Source organism: Triticum urartu, chromosome 1 (genome assembly GCF_003073215.2).
Source record: "Triticum urartu cultivar G1812 chromosome 1, Tu2.1, whole genome shotgun sequence".
Taxonomy (NCBI): domain Eukaryota; kingdom Viridiplantae; phylum Streptophyta; class Magnoliopsida; order Poales; family Poaceae; genus Triticum; species Triticum urartu.
This window is the reverse complement of record NC_053022.1, coordinates 185,800,478-185,822,818: the sequence shown is the minus strand read 5'-3', so window position 1 is coordinate 185,822,818 and position 22,341 is coordinate 185,800,478.

Sequence of the window (22,341 nt, the reverse complement as noted above, 5' to 3'; positions counted from 1 at the left end):
AGAGAGCGATCACCGGTTGTATCTGGCACTTGGAAGGATGTGTTTTATAAGGTATCCGGTTCTAGTTGTCATAAGGTCAAGGTACAACTCCAAGTCGTCCTGTTACCGAAGATCACGGCTATTCGAATAGATTAACTTCCCTGCAGGGGTGCACCACATTCCCCAACACGCTCGATCCCATTTGGCCGGACACACTTTCCTGGGTCATACCCGGCCTCGGAAGATCAACACGTCGCAGCCCCACCTAGGCACAACAGAGAGGTCAGCACGCCGGTCTAAACCTATGCGCACAGGGGTCTGGGCCCATTGCCCTTAGCACACCTGCACGTTGCGTACGCGGCCGAAAGCAGACCTAGCCTAGTGGCGTTCCAGTCCAATCCGGCGCGCGCCACTCAGTCGCTGACGTCACAAAGGCTTCGGCTGATACCACGATGCCAGGATACCCATAACTACTCCCGCGTAGATGGTTAGTGCGTATAGACCAAATGGCCAGACTCAGATCAAATACCCAGATCTCGTTAAGCGTGTTAAGTATCCGCGAACGCCGACCAGGGCCAGGCCCACCTCTCTCCTAGGTGGTCGGAACCTGCCCTGCCGCTCCGCCTCAAAGATCCACTCGCGGGTGCTCCTCAAGCCGACCCGTCTTTAGTCACCACCTGTATCATGTATAAAGTATATAGTATATACCCGTGATCAACTCCCGAGTGATCACGGCCCGATAGTATAGCATGGCAGACGGACAAGGATGTAGGGCCACTGATGATAAACTGGCATCCTATACTAAGCATTAGGATTGCAGGTAAAGGTAACAACAGTAATAGCAAGGACAGGCTATGCATCAGTATAGGATTAACGGGAAGCAGTAACATGCTATGCTACTCTAATGCAAGCAGTATAGAGAAGAGTAGGCGATATCTGGTGATCAAAGGGGGGGCTTGCCTGGTTGCTCTGGCAAGAGAGAGTGGTCTCAACTCCGTAGTCGTACTGGGTAGCAGCGGCGTCGGTCCCGGTGTCTAGCGAGAGAAGAGGGGGGAGAAACAATAAATATTTAAGCAAACAGATGCATAGCGATGCATGACATGACAAGTATCGGTGCTAGGGGTGCCCTATCGCGGTATGAGGTGATACCGGTGAAGGGGGGAAACATCCGGGAAAGTATCCCCGGTGTTTCGCGTTTTCGAACAGATGAACCGAAGGGAAAAAGTTACGTGTTTGCTATGCCAGGGATGCGTGGCGGACAAACGGACTGTGTATCCGGATTCATCTCGTTGTTCTGAGCAACTTTCATATACAAAGTATTTTCATCCGAATTACAGATTATTTTATATTAATTTTTAAAGTTTTAAATGGTTTTCTAATTTACTGAATCTAATTTAAATAAAAATAATAATAATACATACTAACTGTTGTGGGTACACATAGAAGTGTACCCAAGGGGTGTAATGTGTGGCTGACAATGGGCCAGGATCAAAGTCAACAGTATCCAATCAACAGTTGACTCAGTCAGCGTTGACTGGTCAACATGGTCAAACGGTCCCGCATGTCATGGAGTAATTATCTGGACAGATTTATTAATCTAGTCATTATAGTAGCGGGGCCTAGTGCCATTGATACAGTAGGCTAACTACACTAAAATTATGTCCTGACTAATTAAATCCTAAGGCAATTAAGTAGGCCAGCCGCACATGCCAAGGCATAGTCCTGCCTCACACACATGTGTACGCACATGGTGGCCATGGCCATGGCACAAGAGGCGTACGGGAGTGGCTAAGAGATGCATGAGTGGCCAGGGGCTCACACGGAGCAGCAAGCAAAAAGCAGTAGCAGTCAATTGAGCAGCAGCGACGGAGGCAACATAGCAAGAAGAAAGCAGCCGGCGGCAAGCAGTAGCATTAGAGAGCAGCAGCAGCAACATGTAGCAGCGGCGGCAGCAGTGCGAGGCTTCAGCAGAGAGCAGCAGCACTACCAGCGGCTGCACACAGGGGAGAGCGGACGGGCGCGGCCAGCATGCTGGCCGGGCGTAGCGGGCGCGCACGCGCACGCGCGTGGCACGACCAGTGTGTGGGGTTGGGCGCCCACGCGAGCAGAGCTCCGGCCGCAGCCACGGCGGAGCATCGGACGCGGTGGAACCAGCGGCTAAAGGACGGGAACGAGAAGGGGGGCAAGGGGAAAATGACGGCAAGCTCACAGCGTTGACGAGCAGCTCGGTGAAGCCGAAGAAGGTCGAGGGCGAGTGAATCGAGCGGATCTTCGTGGCCGCCATGGCAGATGAAGAAGACACGACGTCGACGGGGCAGCTTCCCGGGCTCGATCCGGTGGCTCCGGCGACGAAGGCGAAGGCGGAGGTGCTCCTGGAAATGCTAACCCAGCGCGGCGATGACGGGGAGCACGGGAACGGCGGGGGTCATGGCGACGACGGCTGCGGTTGCGGGCGGGATAGACGAGGGAGAGAGCGAGGGGGGATGCGTATCTAGGGTTTGTCCGTGGGGTGAGGGGTGGCCTTATCCACCGCCGGGGCACGCGGGATGGCCGCACGTGGCTGGGGGAACGGCCATGGCCGCGGGATGGCCGCCACGCCCTCCCCATCTCCTGTAGCGCTAGGTGAGAGATGAGGGGAGGTGGGCTGGATGTCCCAGCCCCTCTTGGGCCTCCCATCTTTCTCTTTCTTTTCTTCCTTTCACTTCTTTAAACCTTTTTGTTTTTTTTCTTTTCTTTTAAAGCTACTGCTATGTGTTAAGTTGGGTCACCAAATGGATTTTGTAAAATAAGAAACTTGGCTCATAATTTGTATTGCAATTTGGACACTTCCACAAAAATTTTGGGGTTATTACGAAAGGTTTAAAATCATGTTTGAATCTAAATGGTCCATTATTAAGCTGTTGGTCCACTTCACAAATTACTAGAGATTAACCGGTGAGTCAAATAATGCTGGCTTCAACGTGACAATGACTCAGCGATTATTTGCAATATTATTAACATTTTTGCTTTACTGATTGAAGAAACAATTTATTTGACTTTATTTTAGATTTTGAATTTGAACTCGATTTGGCTCAAAGTGAGGTTTAGCAAACTAATTGCAATGACATGGCACCATTACTGAGTGATTACTGTAGCTCAACTACCGGGGTGTTACAGGATGCCATATTGTCTTCTCACTACATCTATTTGTGAAACACTTCTTCAACCTTTCCGTCAATTTGTGAGTCAAACAATGAACAATTCTACATGAAGAACTTAGTTTGTCATGCAGATCATGATTGTCCTATAAGTATCAAATTTCACACTACAAATTACAAATTTGTCAGATTAAAAGAGATATTTCCTTTGCCTTATGTCTGATGTCTGATTGCAAATTCAAATGATCTAACCTGTGCAGTGGCAGGGGCGGAATTACTACTATGGCGTGGGCCACCGGAGGTAGGGCAGCACGCCGGGTCGAGGATGGCCACCGGGTCGATGATGGCGTGGAGATCAGGGACGAGGACGGCGAGGCGAGACGGAGGTTTCATTCAGATGACACGGCCACCGGGTCAACGACGGCGTGGAGATTAGGGGCGAGGCCAAGGTTTCGTTCAGACGGCACGGTCGCCGGGTTGATGATGGCGCGAAGACCAGGGGCGAGGATGGCGGAGCGAGGCCGAGGTTCCGTTCAGATGGCACGGCCACCGGGATGAGGATGTCGCAGACCCCAAGGGCGAGGCGAGGTTCATGGCGTGGTGGCGGCGTTGATTGTGGAGGTATTGTTTAGTTTCCAGGAGGTGCCATCGTTGGGCTGTGTAGCATCCCGGACGAAGGAGTCTGCCGACAGAACATTTGTTTTCAACCGTCGATCTGATTGTAGTATGGTGATGTAACGTGGGCAGTTGGATGGTATTATGTGGGTCTGATCAAACGTGGGGGGTTATCCCGTGTGCACTTTGTGGTGTGGCTTTAGGGGAAATCTTGTTTGCTCTTTTAATAGTAGTATGGATATAGACTAACCTATTAATCTAGCACCCAAAGCTAGCTCCTGTTTTTTTGCTATTTCTTTGTTTCACAAAAAACCATATCAAATGAAGTCCAAATGTAATAAAAATTACAGTGATTTTTTACGGACAAGAAGAGACCCAGGAAGCTTCGGGGAAGGACCGGAAGGTGCCTAGGACCCCCAAAAGCTCAAGGGGCGGGCCACCTGAGCTTGTGGGACCCTCGGTGTCGATACTAAAGCTAGCGGATCTCGGGTAGGGGGGCCTAGATGTGGATCTAGGAATGATGGGTAATAGGAGACAAGGGACAGGATGTTTACCCAGGGTTGGGCCCTCTCGAAGAGGTAAAACACTACATCCTGCTTTGATTATATTAATGATGGAGTATCAAGTACAAGATGATCTATCTCGAGATCGTATGTTGTGTTCTAAACCCTAATGCAGGTAATTGTGATTGTGTCTCTATGGACTAGACCCCATGGTTTATATAGGTACTGAGGGTATCTAGGGTTATGTGTGGTCATTTACCAACTAGGAATAAACAAGTCGACAGTTGGAGTAGTCCTTGCAGTACACGCCAAGTCTTCGGCGGTGTCCATCTTGATCATGCCTAGGTTCAAAGCTTCTGGAGTCCTTCCTTAATGAGATCAACGGGCCATAATCTCGGTCCATGCACTACGGACGAATTAGGTTGGCACCCCTAGTCTAGGACACCGTTAGTAGCCCCTGAATGAAGCCGAGGACATCAGATGCATCCTCAAACCAATGTCTCCGACCTTGAAATCTTCGGCTTAATAGGCGAGTTCTTTTCTCTAGATGGTTTTCATGTGAACCCTAGATCTTCTATGTTTAAATTAATTGTCGAGCTTCCTCTTAACGAGATTGCCCACCGACCACATGCTTTAAGGGCCATGCCTCGGCGCCCGGAATCTTGAAATAAATGAGCCTCGAAGGCCTGCCGCATAGGTGTGAACAATGCTCTTGCCTGGTAGCTTTTACCGAACCGTCACCACATACGGTGTTTTGAGCGAGCCATTTATTGAGACCCGAATCGTGCCTGAGGCAATTGATATGTCCATTTTGCATCATGCTTTTATATTGATATTTATTACATTATGGGATGTTATTACACATTATATCACAATCCTTTTGCCTTTTCTCTCTTATTTTATAAGGTTTACATGAAGAGGGAGAATGCCGGCAGCTTGAATTCTGGACTGAAAAAAGAGCAAATATTAGAGACCTATTCTGCACAACTCCAAAAGTCCTGAAACTTCACGGAGCATGTTTTTGGAATATATAAAAAATATTGGGCAAAGAAAGTACCAGAGGGGGGCCACCAGCCAGCCACAAGAGTGGAGGGCGCGCCCTACCCCCATTGGCGCGCCCCCCGTCCTTGTGGGCCCACTGGCAGGCCTCCGGTGCCCATCTTTGGCTATATGATGTGTTTTGACCTAGAAAAAAATCAGAAGGAAGCTTTCGGGACGAAGCGCCGCCTTCTCGGGGCGGAACCTGGGCAGAACCAATCTAGGGCTCTGGCGGAGCTGTTCTGCCGGGGAAACATCCCTCTGCGAGGGGGAAATCGAAGCCATCGTCATCACCAACGATCCTCTCATCGGAGGGGGTCAATCCCCATCAACATCTTCACTAGCACCATCTCCTCTCAAACCCTAGTTCATCTCTTGTATTCGATCTTGGTCCTACGTGTGGGTTGCTAGTAGTGTTGATTACTCCTTGTACTTGATGCTAGTTGGTTTATCCGGTGGAAGATTATATTTTCAGATCCTTAATGATAATTAATACTCCTCTGATCTTGATCATAAATATGTTTTGTGAGTAGTTACGTTTGTTCCCGAGGACATGGGAGAAGTCTTGTTATAAGTAATCACGTGAATTTGGTATTCGTTCGATATTTTGATGAGATGTATGTTGTCTCTTCTCTAGTGGTGTTATGTGAACGTCGACTACATGATACTTCACCATTATTTGGGCCTAGGGGAAGGCATTGGGAAGTAATAAGTAGATGATGGGTTGCTAGAGTGACATAAGCTTAAACCCTAGTTTATGCGTTGCTTCGTAAGGGGCTGATTTGGATCCATATGTTTCATGCTATGGTTAGGTTTACCTTAATTCTTCTTTCATAGTTGCGGATGCTTGCGAGAGGGGTTAATCATAAGTGGGAGGCTTGTCCAAGAAATGGCAGTACCCAAGCACCGGTCTACCCACATATCAAATTATCAAAGTAACGAACGCGAATCATATGAGCATGATGAAAACTAACTTGACAACAATTCCCATGTGTCCTCGGGAGCGCTTTGCTTTATACAATAGTTCGTCCAAGCTTTTACTTTGCTACAAAAAGGATTGGGCCACCTTGCTGCACCTTAGTTACTTTATTTACTTGTTACCCATTATGATTTATCTTATCACAAAACTATCTGTTACCGATAATTTCAGTGCTTGCAGAGAATACCTTGCTGAAAACCACTTGTCATTTCCTTCTGCTCCTCGTTGGGTTCGACACTCTTACTTATCAAAAGGACTACGATAGATCCCCTATACTTGTGGGTCATCAAGACTCTTTTCTGGCGCCGTTGCCTGGGATTGAAGCGCCTTTGGTAAGTGGAATTTGGTAAGGAAACATTTATATAGTGTGCTGAAATTTATTGTCACTTGTTACTATGGAAAGTAATCCTTTGAGGGGCTTGTTCTGGGTAGCTTCACCTCGACCGGAAGAGCAAAGAGTTGCTCCTCAACCTACTGCACCTACAGAAAATATTTATTATGAAATTCCTCCGGGTATGATAGAGAAACTGCTAGCTAATCCTTATGTAGGAGATGGAACATTACATCCCGATATGCACCTAATCTATGTGGATGAAGTTTATGGATTATTTAAGCTTGCAGGTATGCCCGAGGATGTTGTCAAGAAGAAGGTCTTCCCTTTATCTTTGAAGGGAAATGCATTGACATGTTATAGGCTATTGGATGATATTGGATCATGGAACTACAACCGATTGAAATTGGAATTTCATCAGAACTTTTATCCTATGCATCTGGTTCATCGTGATCGGAATTATATATATAATTTTTGTCCTCATGAAGGAGAAAGTATCGCTCAAGCTTGGGGGAGGCTTAAGTCAATGTTATATTCATGCCCCAATCATGAGCTCTCAAGAGAAATTATTATTCAAAAATTTTATGCTCGGCTTTCTCATAATGATCGATCCATGCTCGATACTTCTTGTACTGGTTCTTTTATGAAGAAGACTATTAAATGCAAATGGGATTTATTGGAAAGAATTAAACGCAACTCTGAAGATTGGTAACTCGATGAAGGTAAAGAGTCAGGTATTGTCACACCCACAATGCGGCTATATCTCGCACGTGTCGGGGCACGACTTAGAGGCATAGCCGCATGGTAGGCTTGTCGCAAGAGGGGTAATCTTCACACATCCCATGTACTGAATAAGAAAGGGATAAAGAGTTGACTTACAATCGCCACTTCACACAAATACATGTTAAACATACATCATCCAGAATACAATCAAGGTCCGACTATGGAACCAAAATAAAAGAAGACAACCCCAAATGCTAGATCCCCGATCGTCCCAACTGGGCTCCACTACTGATCAACCGAAAAGACAAATAACAACGATCAAGATCTTCATCGAGCTCCCACTTGAGCTGGGTTGCGCCACCTACACGGGTATCATCGGCACCTGCAACTGTTTGGAAGTATCTGTGAGTCACGAGGACTCAACAATCTCACACCCGCGAGATCAAGACTATTTAAGCTTATGGGTAGGATAGGGTAATGAGGTGGAGCTGCAGCAAGCACTAAGCATATATGGTGGCTAACATACGCAAATGAGAGCGAGAAGAGAAGCAACGCAGCGGTCGAGAAGCTAGAAATGATCAAGAAGTGATCCTGAAACTACTTACGTTCAAGCATAACACAAGACCGTGTTCACTTCCCGGACTCTGCCGAGAAGAGACCATCACGGTTACACATGCAGTTGATGCATTTTAATTAAGTTAAGTGTCAAGTTCTCTACAATCGGATATTAACAAATTCCCATCTGCCACATAACCACGGGCACGACTCTCGAAAGTTTATACCCTACAGGGGTGTCCCAACTTAGCCCATCACAAGCTCTCACGGTCAACGAAGGATATTCCTTTCCCGGGAAGACCCGATCAGTCTCGGAATCCCGGTTACAAGACATTTCGACAATGCTAAAACAAGACCAGCAAGACCGCCCGAATGTTCCGACAAATCCCGATAGGAGCTGCACATATCTCGTTCTCAGGGCACACCAGATGGGCAAGACGTCGGGTTGGCATAGACCCTGGTTGCCCAGGGGGCGCCGGACATCGCCCAGTTCGGACCAACACTTTGAGAAGCACTGGCCCGGGGGGATTAAAATAAAGATGACCCTCGGGTTGGCCGACCCAAGGGAAGGGTAATAGGTTGTTAGGCAAATGTAAAACCAAGGTTGGGCCTTGCTAGAGGAGTTTTATTCAAAGCGAACTGTCAAGGGGTTCCCATAACACGCAACCGCGTAAAGAACGCAAAATCAAGGAACATAACACCGGTATGACGAAAACTAGGGCGGCAGGAGTGGAATAAAACACCAGGCATAGGGCCGAGCCTTCCACCCTTTACCAAGTATATAGATGCATTAATTAAATACGAGATATTGTGATATCCCAACATATCCATGTTCCAACATGGAACGAACTTCAACTTCACCTGCAACTAACAACGCTATAAGAGGGGCTGAGCAAAGCGGTAACTTAGCCAAACAACGGTTTGCTAGGAAAGGTGGGTTAGAGGCTTGACATGGCAATATGGGAGGCATGATATAACAAGTGGTAGGTAGCGCGACAAAGCGATAGAACGAACAACTAGCAAGCAAAGATAGAAGTGATTTCGAGGGTATGGTCATCTTGCCTGAGATCCCGCAAGGAAGAAGAACGAGTCCATGAAGAAGACAAACGGACGTAGTCGAATGAATCCTCACAACTCCGGAACGAAACCGAAGCTAACGTGAGAAGCAACCCAGAAAGAAGCAAACAACATGGTAAACAACCATCACATAAACATGGCATGATGCACAACCAAGTATGATGCATGTCCGGTTTAATGAGGCATGACATGGCAATATGCAACAAACAACACTACAAATTAAGTGGAGCTCAATATGCAACGAGTTGCATATTGACGGAACACCACATGACTTATTTAGTTCACTCTCGGTTAGGTACTCAACAATATTAAATGTTGGTTAACATGGCAAGAGGTGAAGCATAACAAAACTATATCATTTAAACAGTTTAAATGGGGCCGGAATAACAAACAACAATTCCGGAAAAACCTCATGTGCATATTTTAGATTTGGTACTTTTCTATCCTAAGGCATATTTTATAGTTGTTAAACATGCAAAGTAAGTACACCATGTTAAACTAGGCATTTTTCTACCCCATTTACATATAAAGATTATCTAAAACCGAGCTACAGTTAATTAGTTAATAAAGCATTTTAACATGGCAATAGGCAAATTATATGCAAACATCGTTTTAAACATTTTAACATGGATGAAAGTAACATATTATGAAACTAGATGAAATGCTAAGCAAGTTACATATATAATGTTTTTTTACAAAAGATGCATTATTCATGAGTTATTATATGCATGAAGTCTAGGGGTTTTTCTGCAAAACTGGTCTCTCTGGAATAAATAGCAAAATCACTGATAGAAAAAAACAGGAGCGGGCCGTAACTGAAACAGGGCACTGGGCGCTGGGTCTGCGGTGGCTCACCAAGGGCCAACATCAACTGGGCCGGCTCTGTGGGCTGCAGCTGGCAGTCTGGATGGAAGAAAGAGGTGGCGCTGGGCCTAGGCGAGGCCGGTCCAGGCGCAGTCAACGCCCTGGTTCCTTCGATGCAGGGAGGCAGGGAATCGAGCTCGTGCTCGTCAGAAGGCAGCGACGACGCAGGGGTGCGTTGGTCTCCGGCGAGCGGCGGGATGGCGCGACTCTGGCGTGGCATCAGAGAGGCTGGCAGGAGGCGGGACGGGCAGGACGATGCTGGCGGTAACGAGAAAAAGCAGGCGGGGCTGTAACACCCCGGATACAACTTTCCATATTTGTAACTCCGACTCTTGCCTTTTCCGGAGATGCGATATGATTTTCCTTCATGGTTGGATTTTTCCTTTGTTTTGCTTTTGTTCATGTCATGCATTTCATATCATGTCATCATGTGCATCGCATTTGCATACGTGTTCATCTCATGCATCCGAGCATTTTCCCCGTTGTCCATTTTGCAATCCGACACTCCTATGTCCTCCAGCGTTCCCCTCTTTTCTCTTTTCGTGAGCGGGTGATGAATATTCTCGGAATGGACCGAGATTTGCCAAGCGGCCTTGGTACACCACCGGTAGACCGCGTGTCAAGTTTCGTGCCATTTGGAGTCCGTTTGATACTCCAACGGTTAACCGGGGAACCGTAAAGGGCCTCGTATGTGTTGCAGCCCAACACCCCTCCAAGACGGCCCAAAAACCATCCAAACCCCCTCCATCCTCTCGGCCGTTCGATCACGATTGCGTGGCCGAAAACCGCACTCCATTTGAACACTCCAAACTCCTCCTACCTATAAATATGTGTCTCCCTCCGAAAATTCACGGTGCAAACCCTAGATCCACTCCTCCCCGCGCCACCGGACATGTCCGTCCGCCGTCGGACGCGTCCACCGCCGCCGCCACATCGCTTTGGCCAATCCGAGCATGGCACGTCAGCTCCGCCGTCTCCCGCACCCACTCAGGCGCCGCCACGTGTCCACCCGGTCTCTCCACCGCCGTGCGGCCCATCCGACCCGGATTGGGCCCGCGTGAGCCCAGATCTACGCGCCGCCACCAACCACCCCGCCCCCCGCGCCTCCTCACCGGCGTTCGCCGCCCTGTCGCTGGAACCTCGCGCCGGTCGGCCACCGGAGCCGTTGACCTCGCCGGAGTTGCGCAATCGCCCGGTTCTCCTCCTTGCTTCCGCGCCAGACCCCGTTTTCGCCGCGCCGCCCCGCCTCGACCCGCCGGCCTCCGCCCTCCTGCCTCGCGCCGCCCCTGCCGGTGACCTTCCTCGCCGGAGCTCCTTCAGGAAGCCGGCCATGGCCGCTGCTGGTCCTCAAGATCGTCCCTGTGCCACCGACCTCTTCGTTGCCCGGATCCGGGCTCCCCCCTGCTGGTTGGGTTCATTCCCGTCGTCCGTTGGTTGACCACACCACCGGAGCGCCGCCCCACCGCCGGCTGTCGCCACCCTCCGCCTGTGCCTCGTTCCTGCGCGCGAGGTCAATGGACCCAGCTAATTGAACCATGATGATGCCGAGTCCTCCACGAATCTTTTTCAAGATGGTGCGGCGACGACTATGACTACTGAGACCCTCAAGGACCAAGTTTTGGAGGCGAGCGACAAGGTGGCGAGCAAGGATGATGCTTCCATCTTAGGAGGCGAGAGTGATGATGTGCCATCTTCGGCCTACATCCACGACGACAACAACGAGATGGTTGAGCATGGGATTTTCCCTTCGACCACGACGACGTATGATGACTTGAGTGACTTTTGCCACCATATTGAGAGTGAGAGTGACTTCACCACTAGCCCCATATATGATGTGTTACCACAATTCCCATGTGAGGAGAGCCACAACCCCCACCACTTGAGTGAGATGAGTGACTCCACCATATGTGACTTTGAGTGCACCTATCTTGAGGGAGTGAGTGAACCACCACATAGAGAGACTGAGATAGTTGATAGGTCATGTGAGGCCACTTTCTACACTAACAACTTGACCTCTACCTCTATTGTGTCTTCTTATTTGGTGCTAGGTCCCATATATGATGACGCGCCGATTCGCGACGACTACGTCCTCCCTTTGGACAAGATGATGGCCATGGTGGAATATGATGCACCCCCCATGGTTGCATCAAGATGAAGATGACCACCATTTGGTCTTTTCCACCTCACCTACACCACTTGAGTGGAATGAACAAGGTAACATAGGTGAAGGTGATGCTCTAGTCCCACTAGTGGACATTCTTGACATTGATTGCTTGCATGATGTTGATCAACCTATTTCCATGCTTCATGCTAGTGTGACTTCCCCATGCGAGGATTTACCCATTTATGATGAGTATGATGATTGCCATGTGGAGTCTATTAGTTGTGATGCGATGTTACATAGGATTTCTTGTGCTAATTCTCTCAGCCACATCATGTTTGCCAATCCGCTTGACTTGTCATATGCTATGCATGAGATCAATCATATGTCATATTTGCAATCTCTACATAGTGACTATGCATATGCTATTAAAATAAACCCAATTTGCACATATGGCATAGATGACAAGCCTGTGGTTATTGGCATTTGTTTCTCTTGTGATGATATTGACATGCTACCTTTGCATCATTTATCTCATATGCCATGCCATAACCCCTAGCTTCGGATATGCATTGTTTTGGATGTTGTCCATTTTCTCCATATGATGTTTCCAATATTGCTCATGAGGATACCCCCATAGTTTCCTCATACATGTTAGGAGATTTTGATTCATCCTATCCATTGCATTATTCCAATACTTGTGTGCACAATATGTTCCCCATGAATAAACATGCTATTGATGTGCCATATACTTGCATTCTCACTTTGTGTCTCCATCGCGTTATACACAATAACTATTCTTTCATGATGGATGACATGTTCTTATACCATGCATCAAATTTATTTGAGCGATGCTTATCTTGTGCTAACTCTCACGTGCACATACACATCATGATGGATGATGTGTACATTTACCACACACACAATCTCTTTCATTTGTGTCTCTTTTGTGTAGGTACCCATGAATTCTTGTCAACCTCGCAATCCCATGAGTTGACAAAACGAGCTCTAGAGAGCAATGATGACTTGGGATCCCATGGATTGTTTTTCCCACCGCTCTCTTCACACAAAGACTTCACGCATTTCTTCTACATGACCCTCACTCGGCTATGGGTTATTGTCCATTACATATTCTATGCCCATCTTTCCATGTTCACTTTGCATGATATGCTCATTACTATACCTTTGCCATGAATTTGTGACCCATGCTTTGCATTACACATGATGATTGATTCTCATACTTGTATGTGTATTTGCAAGCTTGGTGGAGATATTGCTAGTTATTGTCATGTTTGCTTTGTACCCCATGCCTATGATGATACTTTCATCTTGCTTTGTGTTCGTGCTTGCGACATGTCATGTGCATTGCCTATGCCTATTATTTGCTCTCATGACATGATTGCCATGATTTACTCTAGTATGTTGCATCTTCGCACTACTAGCTTGCACGACTTGATTACTATGTTTGCTTACCTTGTTGCATCACCGATGACTCAAACTTTCTTGCTTCATGCAGTTGATGACAACCATCTACATGCTTTTCACATGATTATTATTGCTTCTTTTCATATATCTCCATATGTTGCCTCTCTCATGCTAGATGATTTTCCATGTATTGAGTGCAACTATGCCTTTAGTCTTGCTCATGGGATTGACCATTTGATTGGAGATTTTGACATTTTTCTTGTGAAGCATGCTTGTCTTGCCTCTTTGCACCATATACCTAGTTCCATGAATATAGCCATTATTGCATCATATTATTCATGCACTTGTGCTACTAATGGTTATGTGCAAGAGCGGAGAACCATCATGATGGATGATGTGTTTATCTACCATGCGCATACATTCTTTGTTTTCTTTTGTGCATGTGTAGGATACTTGGACCTTGTGTCGACTTCCGCTTCACATAAGTTGACCATTCGAGCTCTTGAGAGCGAGCCTCATACATTCCACCATGACTCGCTTCTCCAACACCTTTCCTACCACTTCGACATTGTGAAGAATGCACAAGGACACGCCTTCAAGGAATCACTAGACGGTGCGACATTGGAGAGTGCCCACTTCAAGCTTGAAGGTGATGACTACTTGGTGAACGTCCGCTTCTACACGGCGAAGCCATCTCTTTCCCATGGTGATTTGTTTTCGATCCGAGGCTGGATCTTCCCCAAGGGAGGGGAGATGATGCAGAGCATCCTATGGACATCACCATATCAAGAGTCTGTTCGGCGAGTGACACGTGCGACATCTACTTCACATACACAAAGGTGAATCATCTCCTTTACACGTGCTCATTTGACCCCTTCGAGGATGGTATACTACTTGACACCCCTCTTTTGTGCATGCATAGGTATTGTCGGAACACTATGGACGACGAGGAGGAGTGCAAGCACCAAGGAACAACTACACCATCCACGAGGGAAGTGTGGAAACAAAGACGGAAGAAGAGCTGCCAAAGAAGCTACAGTGAGCGGATGTCCGGCCCACACCGGACAACCGGCCAGCGAGCGAACGTCGGGCCTCCACCGGACGACCGGCGCCTGAAGCCCCAGCCGAGCTACAGTGGGCAGACGTCTGACACCACCGGACGACCGGTGACCGGACGACCGACCACCTCTGGAAATCCGGTACTTCAGCGACTGAACCAGAATGAGCGGAAGTCCGGCGACTACCGGACGTCCGGACGCCCATGAGCCACCGGACGACCTCTACACACCGAACGTCCTATACATGTCTGCGCACAGGATCGGGCCCGAGGCCCATGTATCCCTCTCCCACTTACCCCTTCATGGACCTAGACTATATATACTCCTCCACCTCCTCCTAGTTAGGGTTAGCAAATGTCATAGCTCATTGAGAGACAGAGCTTTGCTCATCCATACAGATCTACTCCATAAGAGAGCCCCTCTTCGGAGAAGATCAACGTTGGATTCAAGACCCCCTCTTAGGTGGCCCCCTTCAAGACCTCCTCATGGAGATGAACTTTACCTTGTATTTTTCCCTTTCTTGTTCATATAACTTGTGGATCTTGTGTGTTTGATTGTCTAGTGGATGTGTGATTGGACTTGTTCTTGAGTGTTTCCCCTTGTGTTTTATCTCCATTCTTCCCCGTGTTCTTTGTGTTCTTAGTTGGGATCCGCTCCTTTCGTGAAAGATCGGGCCACTAGGGTTCTACCCTACATCAGTACTTGTGGAGCACTTCACTTGATCGTCGAAGGGTACTTGATGTAGCTTGAGGTAGTCGTCCATCCTGCACTCCCATTTGTATTCATCGGGGTAAATAGTCCCAAAGAATGGAATCTCCTTGGTGATGTCGATGTCGTAGTAGCTTGAGGGAGTAGTGGACTTGAGCTCGTGGAGTAGGCAAAGATGCCGTACGTCTGAAGGCGAAGATGCCTTGAAGTCACTTGGTGAAGATGCCGAAGGTGTTGAAGAAGCCGTAGTCTCGAGGTCGAAGTCGTGGATCTGTGTAGCCCGTGCGCACGGGGTTGTTGGAGGCCGTGTGCACGGGGTCTCGTGTGCACGGGGGTCGAAGGCCCGTGTGCTGGGGGTTGGCAGAGCAACCAACGCGTGTCCTGAAGCTCGCTCTTCATGGTCATGTCGATGTCGATGCTTGTGTGTACTTGCCGGAGATGGTAGCTCGGGAGTCTTTGCACTTGAGCGTCTTCTCGAAGATGAGGAAGACCGCTTGCGGTTCTTGATGAGGTCCTTGAGCTCCTCCATTTGCTTGTCCATCTTGGCGTCGATGAAGTTCTTCATAGCATCAAACTCGTCGTCGTGGTTGTAGACCGGAGATGATGTGCTTTGCCTATCCATCAAAAGACTCGAGCAAAGGTGAGTAGGAAATGAGATAAACAATACCAAGCTACCTTTTCCCAAAGTTGAGGATGTATCTCGTATCACTCAATGTGAGATGAAAGAATAGTGGAATTAGTACCGGACTTGTTCACTCACACCTACAAGTAAAAGCTTATCGAGTGGCTTGGATAGGACAAGTGGCACAAATTTCATGCAAATTGAAGTCCAAGATATTGTAAATTTGAAATAAATCCAAAGGACTCAAAATTCAAAGCAAGTGATCACAAATATAGAGGAGGGCAATAAAGAAACACACACAGTTGGATAATGGGGCTTGTGCAACTATAGGGATGAGCAATACAAGATTGCCTAACGAAGACTAAGCTCGTGTTGCACAAACACTAGGAGAGCACTAGCTTGATTGCACACTTGGGCACGATTCACCACTTGGCACCAACCTATATGTATGCAAGCTAAATGTTTCCTATTCCATGTATCCTCATGCACAAGCATCTCTCTTCATGCTCAAGTCTTTGCTTATAAGCTTATGATCATCCTTTTCTTGCTTAAAAGCTTTTTTGACTTTCCTCTTCCTCTCCACTTTTCTTATTGAGCCTCAACCACACATATGAGATAGGTATCACAAGATATGCACATGAACAAGCAATTGCACAATATGATATATCTAATGATGCAACAATATGATATCGTATCACTATGATGCACAAGTTTTCGCGAAGCCCGGCAATACTCGGATAGCTAGTCTCAATAGGTATGAAGGTATGCCCAAAGATGGTGGGGCTATCAAGATATAATGGCAAGGAAGGAAAATTTTATGACGGAATGGATACCTTCGTCACACTTAACCTTTCACCAAGTCAGGTGTAACCGGCCTTGCTTCCGGTTGAAGATGGTCTCAAAGGATGGATGGTCGTCGTCGATGTGGAAGCTCGTGGTGGATGTAGTTGATGACCGATACAAGTCACAGGTGGTGGATGAAGATGTAACCGTCGCTAAGTAGCCAAAACACCTTAGGAGACTCAAATCACAACTCAACCAACCACAAATACCAAAGGAACCAAAATGGGTTAGTTTGCGAAGTTTTATGCGGTGGTGCGGAAGTTATGGTGGATGGCCTAAGCAAAAGATGCAAAAATGGACAAAATTTTATGGAGTCAAATGGTGGTAAAACCAAGATGAGCAGCTCGGGAACGTCGCTAGCTTTTCAACGAGCCAAATAACACCCAAATCAGAGTTCGGGAGTGGAAGTTATGGGTGAAAACATAAACTGGACGCGGCTAATTCTGGGAGGGCCGTGCGCAAGGGGTCCAAGGCCCGTGGACACGGGGTCCCGTGCGGACGGTACACGTACCGAGGGAACGGGGTCACCTGGGACTACGCGGGGGCCCGTGGGCACGAGGTTGGGAGCCCGTGGGCACGGGGTAGGCGGGAATTTCGCGATTTTCTTGTCAAAATCGAGGGGGAAAGAAAAATTGGGGTATGGGGACCCAATAGGAGTTAGATCAACTTGCTAGACACCAGATCCACGGATGGAAATAAACAAAAACTCACAAAAAATTTGGTATGGCTCTTTTTGTGGGGCATTTTCAAAATTGGGCAAGAACAAGCAAAATTAGGCTAGAAAACTAAGAAGGGGGCTCCAATTTCATGAGAAACCATGGATCTGCTACTAAGATGTTGTAGGGTGAAACCCTAAGTGGAGATCTTTCACGAATTGGAGGGGGAATCCCCAAGAACAAGATGAACACAAGAGGGAAAACAAGAGGGACACTCAACAACAAGTCCAATCACACATCCACTAGACCAACAAACACACAAGATCCACAGGGTACATGAACAATCAAAGGGAAACAAGATACATGGTAGAGTTCATCCCAAATCCTATGAAGGGGATGAGGGCTTGATGATCTAGATAGATCCTTCCCTAGATGGGGGCTTTATCCACTAGGGATCTTCTCTAATGGAGGTATTGTACTCCAATGGAGTCTTCTCTCTCAAGAGGAATCCCACAAGCAGAGGTACATGAGCTAAGCTCTAATATCTAGATCTATTCTTAGCTAAGTCCAAATGGAGGAGGGGAAGGAGTATATATAGTCCTAGGCAAAGAGAGGGATAAGTGGGGGAAAAATGGTAAAACAAGGGCAAAGCCCGCAACATCACACAGGGGTCCCCGTACGCACGGGGTAAGTGGAGCCCGTGCGCACGGGGTATCCAGAGACCTGACGCAAGAGCCCGTGCGCATGGGGTCCGTGAGGCCCGTGGACATGGTACACGCCTGTGCGCACTGGGTCTTCAGGACCGCCAGCCTGGGAGGCCCGTGGGCACGGTGATACCACTTGATAGAGGCGAGGGTCCCGATCTTTCGATGAGATGATAACTATCGATTTGGTGGAGACGACTTTCACGATCCGACTACAAACGTGCACGATGTTGCGCCTTAGCAATCGCTAAACCAATCTCCTGAGGTTACTGACGATGCCGGAAGCACGGTCAGCCTGACCACGAAGGTCTATTCCTGTAAGCAATCGAAGAACAAGTAAGAATATGATAAAGCAATCTGAATATTACCAATATATATGAAGTATTGATAATGGTGGGGATCCATAAGCGGTCTTCGTCTGGTCGTTGTATACAAACGAAGTACACGAAGTTGCAATGGCTAACTTTTAACTAAACAAATCCCAAGAAAAAAGCTACTAGATGGATCTACTTATATAGGAGCAAGGGGTGGCGGCCAAGGAGGTGGGAGGACGTCTCAAGGCAGCCTAAAACTAACCCTAGGTCGTACAAGGCTCATGGTCCCAAGTGGAGGTGATGCAACACCTTTGGGCTTGTAGTTTGACTCAGATTCTGCTACAACGTCAGATTGTTTCGTCCATAACTCAACGCTCCGGATGAATATAAAGGTGAATCAAATTGTGTTGGAAAGAGCACGGAATCTAATTTCAAACAAAAAAAAGAATCACCCAATTTGGAGTCCGTATGAAAAAGTTGTTGTCGTTTTGAGTCAGGTATGTCTGTGCAGTCCGAATCTGAATCCAGAACGTGAGAGACTTGGACTCTATCTTCTCTTGGCCCAAAAGTGACGTGAGAGGACTTTTTGAACAAAACCTAAACTTCTCCTTTCCCTTATATTTATATGTGGATTGTACAAATGTCCCATACACCTGCAATTAGACAAAACACAAAAGTGTGTGAAGTATTTTTGTTCTGGATAACATAAATAGATTATTGAATAGTTAGCACTAGAAATCACCTAAAAAATATGCATGTATGCAATATTTTTGGTCGTATCCAAGGTAGTCATGTCCTCATCACACGGGGTCGGTGGGGCCCATGCGCACGGGGTCGCCTGGGAGCTGCTGCCTTCTTCTTGGCACTTCCTTCTCCGCTTCCAAGCTTCCCATTGTGGATGGTGTAGATGTTCTCTTCTTCTTGGGCTCCTCCTCGATGAATGTGTAGCTCCTCTCACACCTATGCAGCCACATGAGAGAGGGGTCAAGTACTATACCATCCTCGAGAGGTACAAGTGGACACGTGTAAAGGAGATGATTCACCTTTGTATGTATGAAGTAGATGTCGCATGTGTCACTTGCCGAAAGAACTCTTGACGTGGTGATGTCCATAGGATACTCCGCATCACCTTTGTCTGGTCGTTGAACACAAACGAAGTACGCGAAAGTTGCAGCTATGGTGAACTTTAATCTAAACAAAACCCAAAGTCTAAACGATGCCCTAAGGGCTGTATATATGGAGGAGAGAGGAGGAATTTCGTGGCCCTTGGAGGAGGGGTCTGAAACCAACCCTAACTCTTGTTTCCCCACACATACGGACTCTAAAAATAGCCTATACTTATGTATTTCGAAAATACATGGGCTTGGCCCAATAATAAGGTGACACAACACCTAGAATAGCCTCTGGACGAAATTTATGAAGTGTCATCTTGTATATTTCATCCAAGGCTTCATGCACTCCTTATGGTGGCTTCAAAGTCCTGAATTCATCACTTGTAACAACATTCTTGATCCCCTTGCGCATGCCATCATGTTCATGCTTGGTCTTGCTCCCGGTGATCAAGTGAAGTGCGCCACAAGGAACTTCCACGACTACGCGTCCACATGGTGGCTTCACACACCTTCGGATACCTACGGCATGAGTTGGCCCAAGACGAAAAGAGCTTTGCGGCGAGAGTTCGTGCCTCCAACCTACACGGAACAACTTCAACGCCAATTGGAGAACACCATCCAAGGATCCAAGTCCATCGATGAGTACTTCAAGGAGATGAAGATTGCCTTGCGATGAGCCGGCGTGGACGACCCCATTTCGATGAAGTTCCACTTCATGATGGGATTGCACAACGACATCTCCAAGACGATCTTCCTCGAGAACTACAAGTCCCTCGACGACAACTACATTGGTGCTCTCAAGGCGGAACAAGAACTCATGAAGGCTGATAGAGGAGAAGGTGTCCCGTCTTTCGATGAGATGGTAGTTATCGTTTTGGAGGAAGTCGACTTTGATGATCCGACTACGAACGTGCGAGGACGTCGCGCCTTAGCAATCACTAAACCAACTCCGAGAGGTTATTGACCACACTAGAGCACAATCAACCTGACCATGAAGGTCTGTTTCCTTCAGGCAAACGAAGAACAAGCAAGAAACTAAGATTGCAATCTGGATATTGCGAATATAAGAGGAAAGCTTTATTGATCAAAGTGGGGTTCTGTGAGGCCTTTGTCTGGTTGTTGAACACAAACGAAGACACGAAGTTGCAGCTATGGAGAACTTTAATCTAAACAAAACCCCAAGGTCTAAACGATGCCCTAAGGGCTGTATATATGGAGGAGAGAGGGGGGATTTCGTGGCCCTTGTAGGAGGGGTCCGAAACCAACCCTAACTCTTGTTTCCCCACACATACGGACTCTAAAAATAGCCTATAATCAAGTATTTCGAAATTACATGGGCCTGGCCCAAAAATAAGGTGACGCAGCACCTAGAATAGCCTCTGGACGAAATTTATGAAGTGGCATCTTGTATATTTCGTCCAAGGCTTCATGCACTCATTATGGTGGCTTCGATGTCCTGGAATCATCACTTGTAACTCCGTTCTTGTTCCCCTTGCTCATGCCATCCATGCTTGAACTTGCTCCAGGGTTCATCTTTCTTGTCCAATCTAGGCCCTTCATTTGTAAGCAAAACCAATGTATCCAATTTAGGCAGCATCATATTCTCATGAACATTAGAGTCGTTGCCAAGAAACGAAAGTACCTGATAATTCAATTGGCGTGCGTGAGCTCTAGTAATTGGTCCAGTATGTATATCGGCAGTGGTTGTGGGTGTAACAATGGTATTGATGTCCTCATCATCCTCCCCTTCTTGCAATGAAGTCGTCCTCGACAAAAGCTCGTCTTCCTCACCCAAATAAGTCTTCAAATATGCAATGTTAAAAGTGGGACTAACCCCAAAATCTATAGGCAGCTCAAGTTTATATGTGATGTAGGGTAGAACCCTAATCGCCCGATCTTTCACGAAAGGAGTGGATCCCGCGATGAACACGAAGAACACAAGGAGGGAAACGAGGGAAAACATAAGGGGAAACACAAGAGGAACACTCAAACTAACAAGAACGGGTCACACATGTGCTAGATCCTCGAGTACAAAGGGCAAGATACACGATTCAAAGTTAACAATGGACAATACACGGTAACCGGTCTTCTCCATGAGGAGGTCTTGAGTTCTTCCCTAAAGAGGGGTCTTGAATCCGCTTGGGGGATCTTCTCCGGTGGAGTCTCGAATCTCCGAGGAGAAGGTAACCAAGTGGATGAGCAAAGCTCTCACACGAAATATGAGCTAATCCTTTTCTAACCCTAACTAGGAGGTGGCAGAGGTCTATTTACAGTCTTAGTGCAAATGGGGGGCAAAGTGAAGGGGTACTGTAACACCCCGGATGTAACTTTTCCTATTTGTACTCCAACTCTTGCCGTTTCCGGTGTTAAGTTATATTTATTTCCTCGGGTTCGGGTTTTTGTCTCCGTGTGTTGTTGTCGTTGTCATGCATCTCATATCATGTCATCATGTGCATTGCATTTGCATACGTGTTCGTCTCATGCATTTGAACATTTTCCCCGTTGTCCGTTTTGCATTCCGGCGCTTCGTTCTCCTCCGGTGGTCATTTCTAGCTTTCTTTCGTGTGTGGGGATTAAACATTTCCGGATTGGACCGAAACTTGCCAAGCGGCCTTGGTTTACTACCGGTAGACCGCCTGTCAAGTTTCGCATCATTTGGACTTCGTTTGATACTCCAACGGTTAACCGAGGGACCGAAAAGGCCTCATGTGTGTTGCAGCCCAACACCCCTCCAATTTGGCCCAAAACCCACCTAACTCTGCTCCATCATCTAGAGCGTTCGATCACGATCGCGTGGCCGAAAACCGCACCTCATTTGGACTCTCCTATCTCCCTCTATGCCTATTTAAACACCCCCCGAAATCCGGATCCCTTCTCTCCCCGAAACCCTAGAAATCGCCCCCGCCGTCACCAGACACGTCCGGCCGCCGCCGGACGAAATCACCACTGCCGCCCACGCCAATCAGGCGCTGCCACGTGGGCGTGCGCCCACATCCC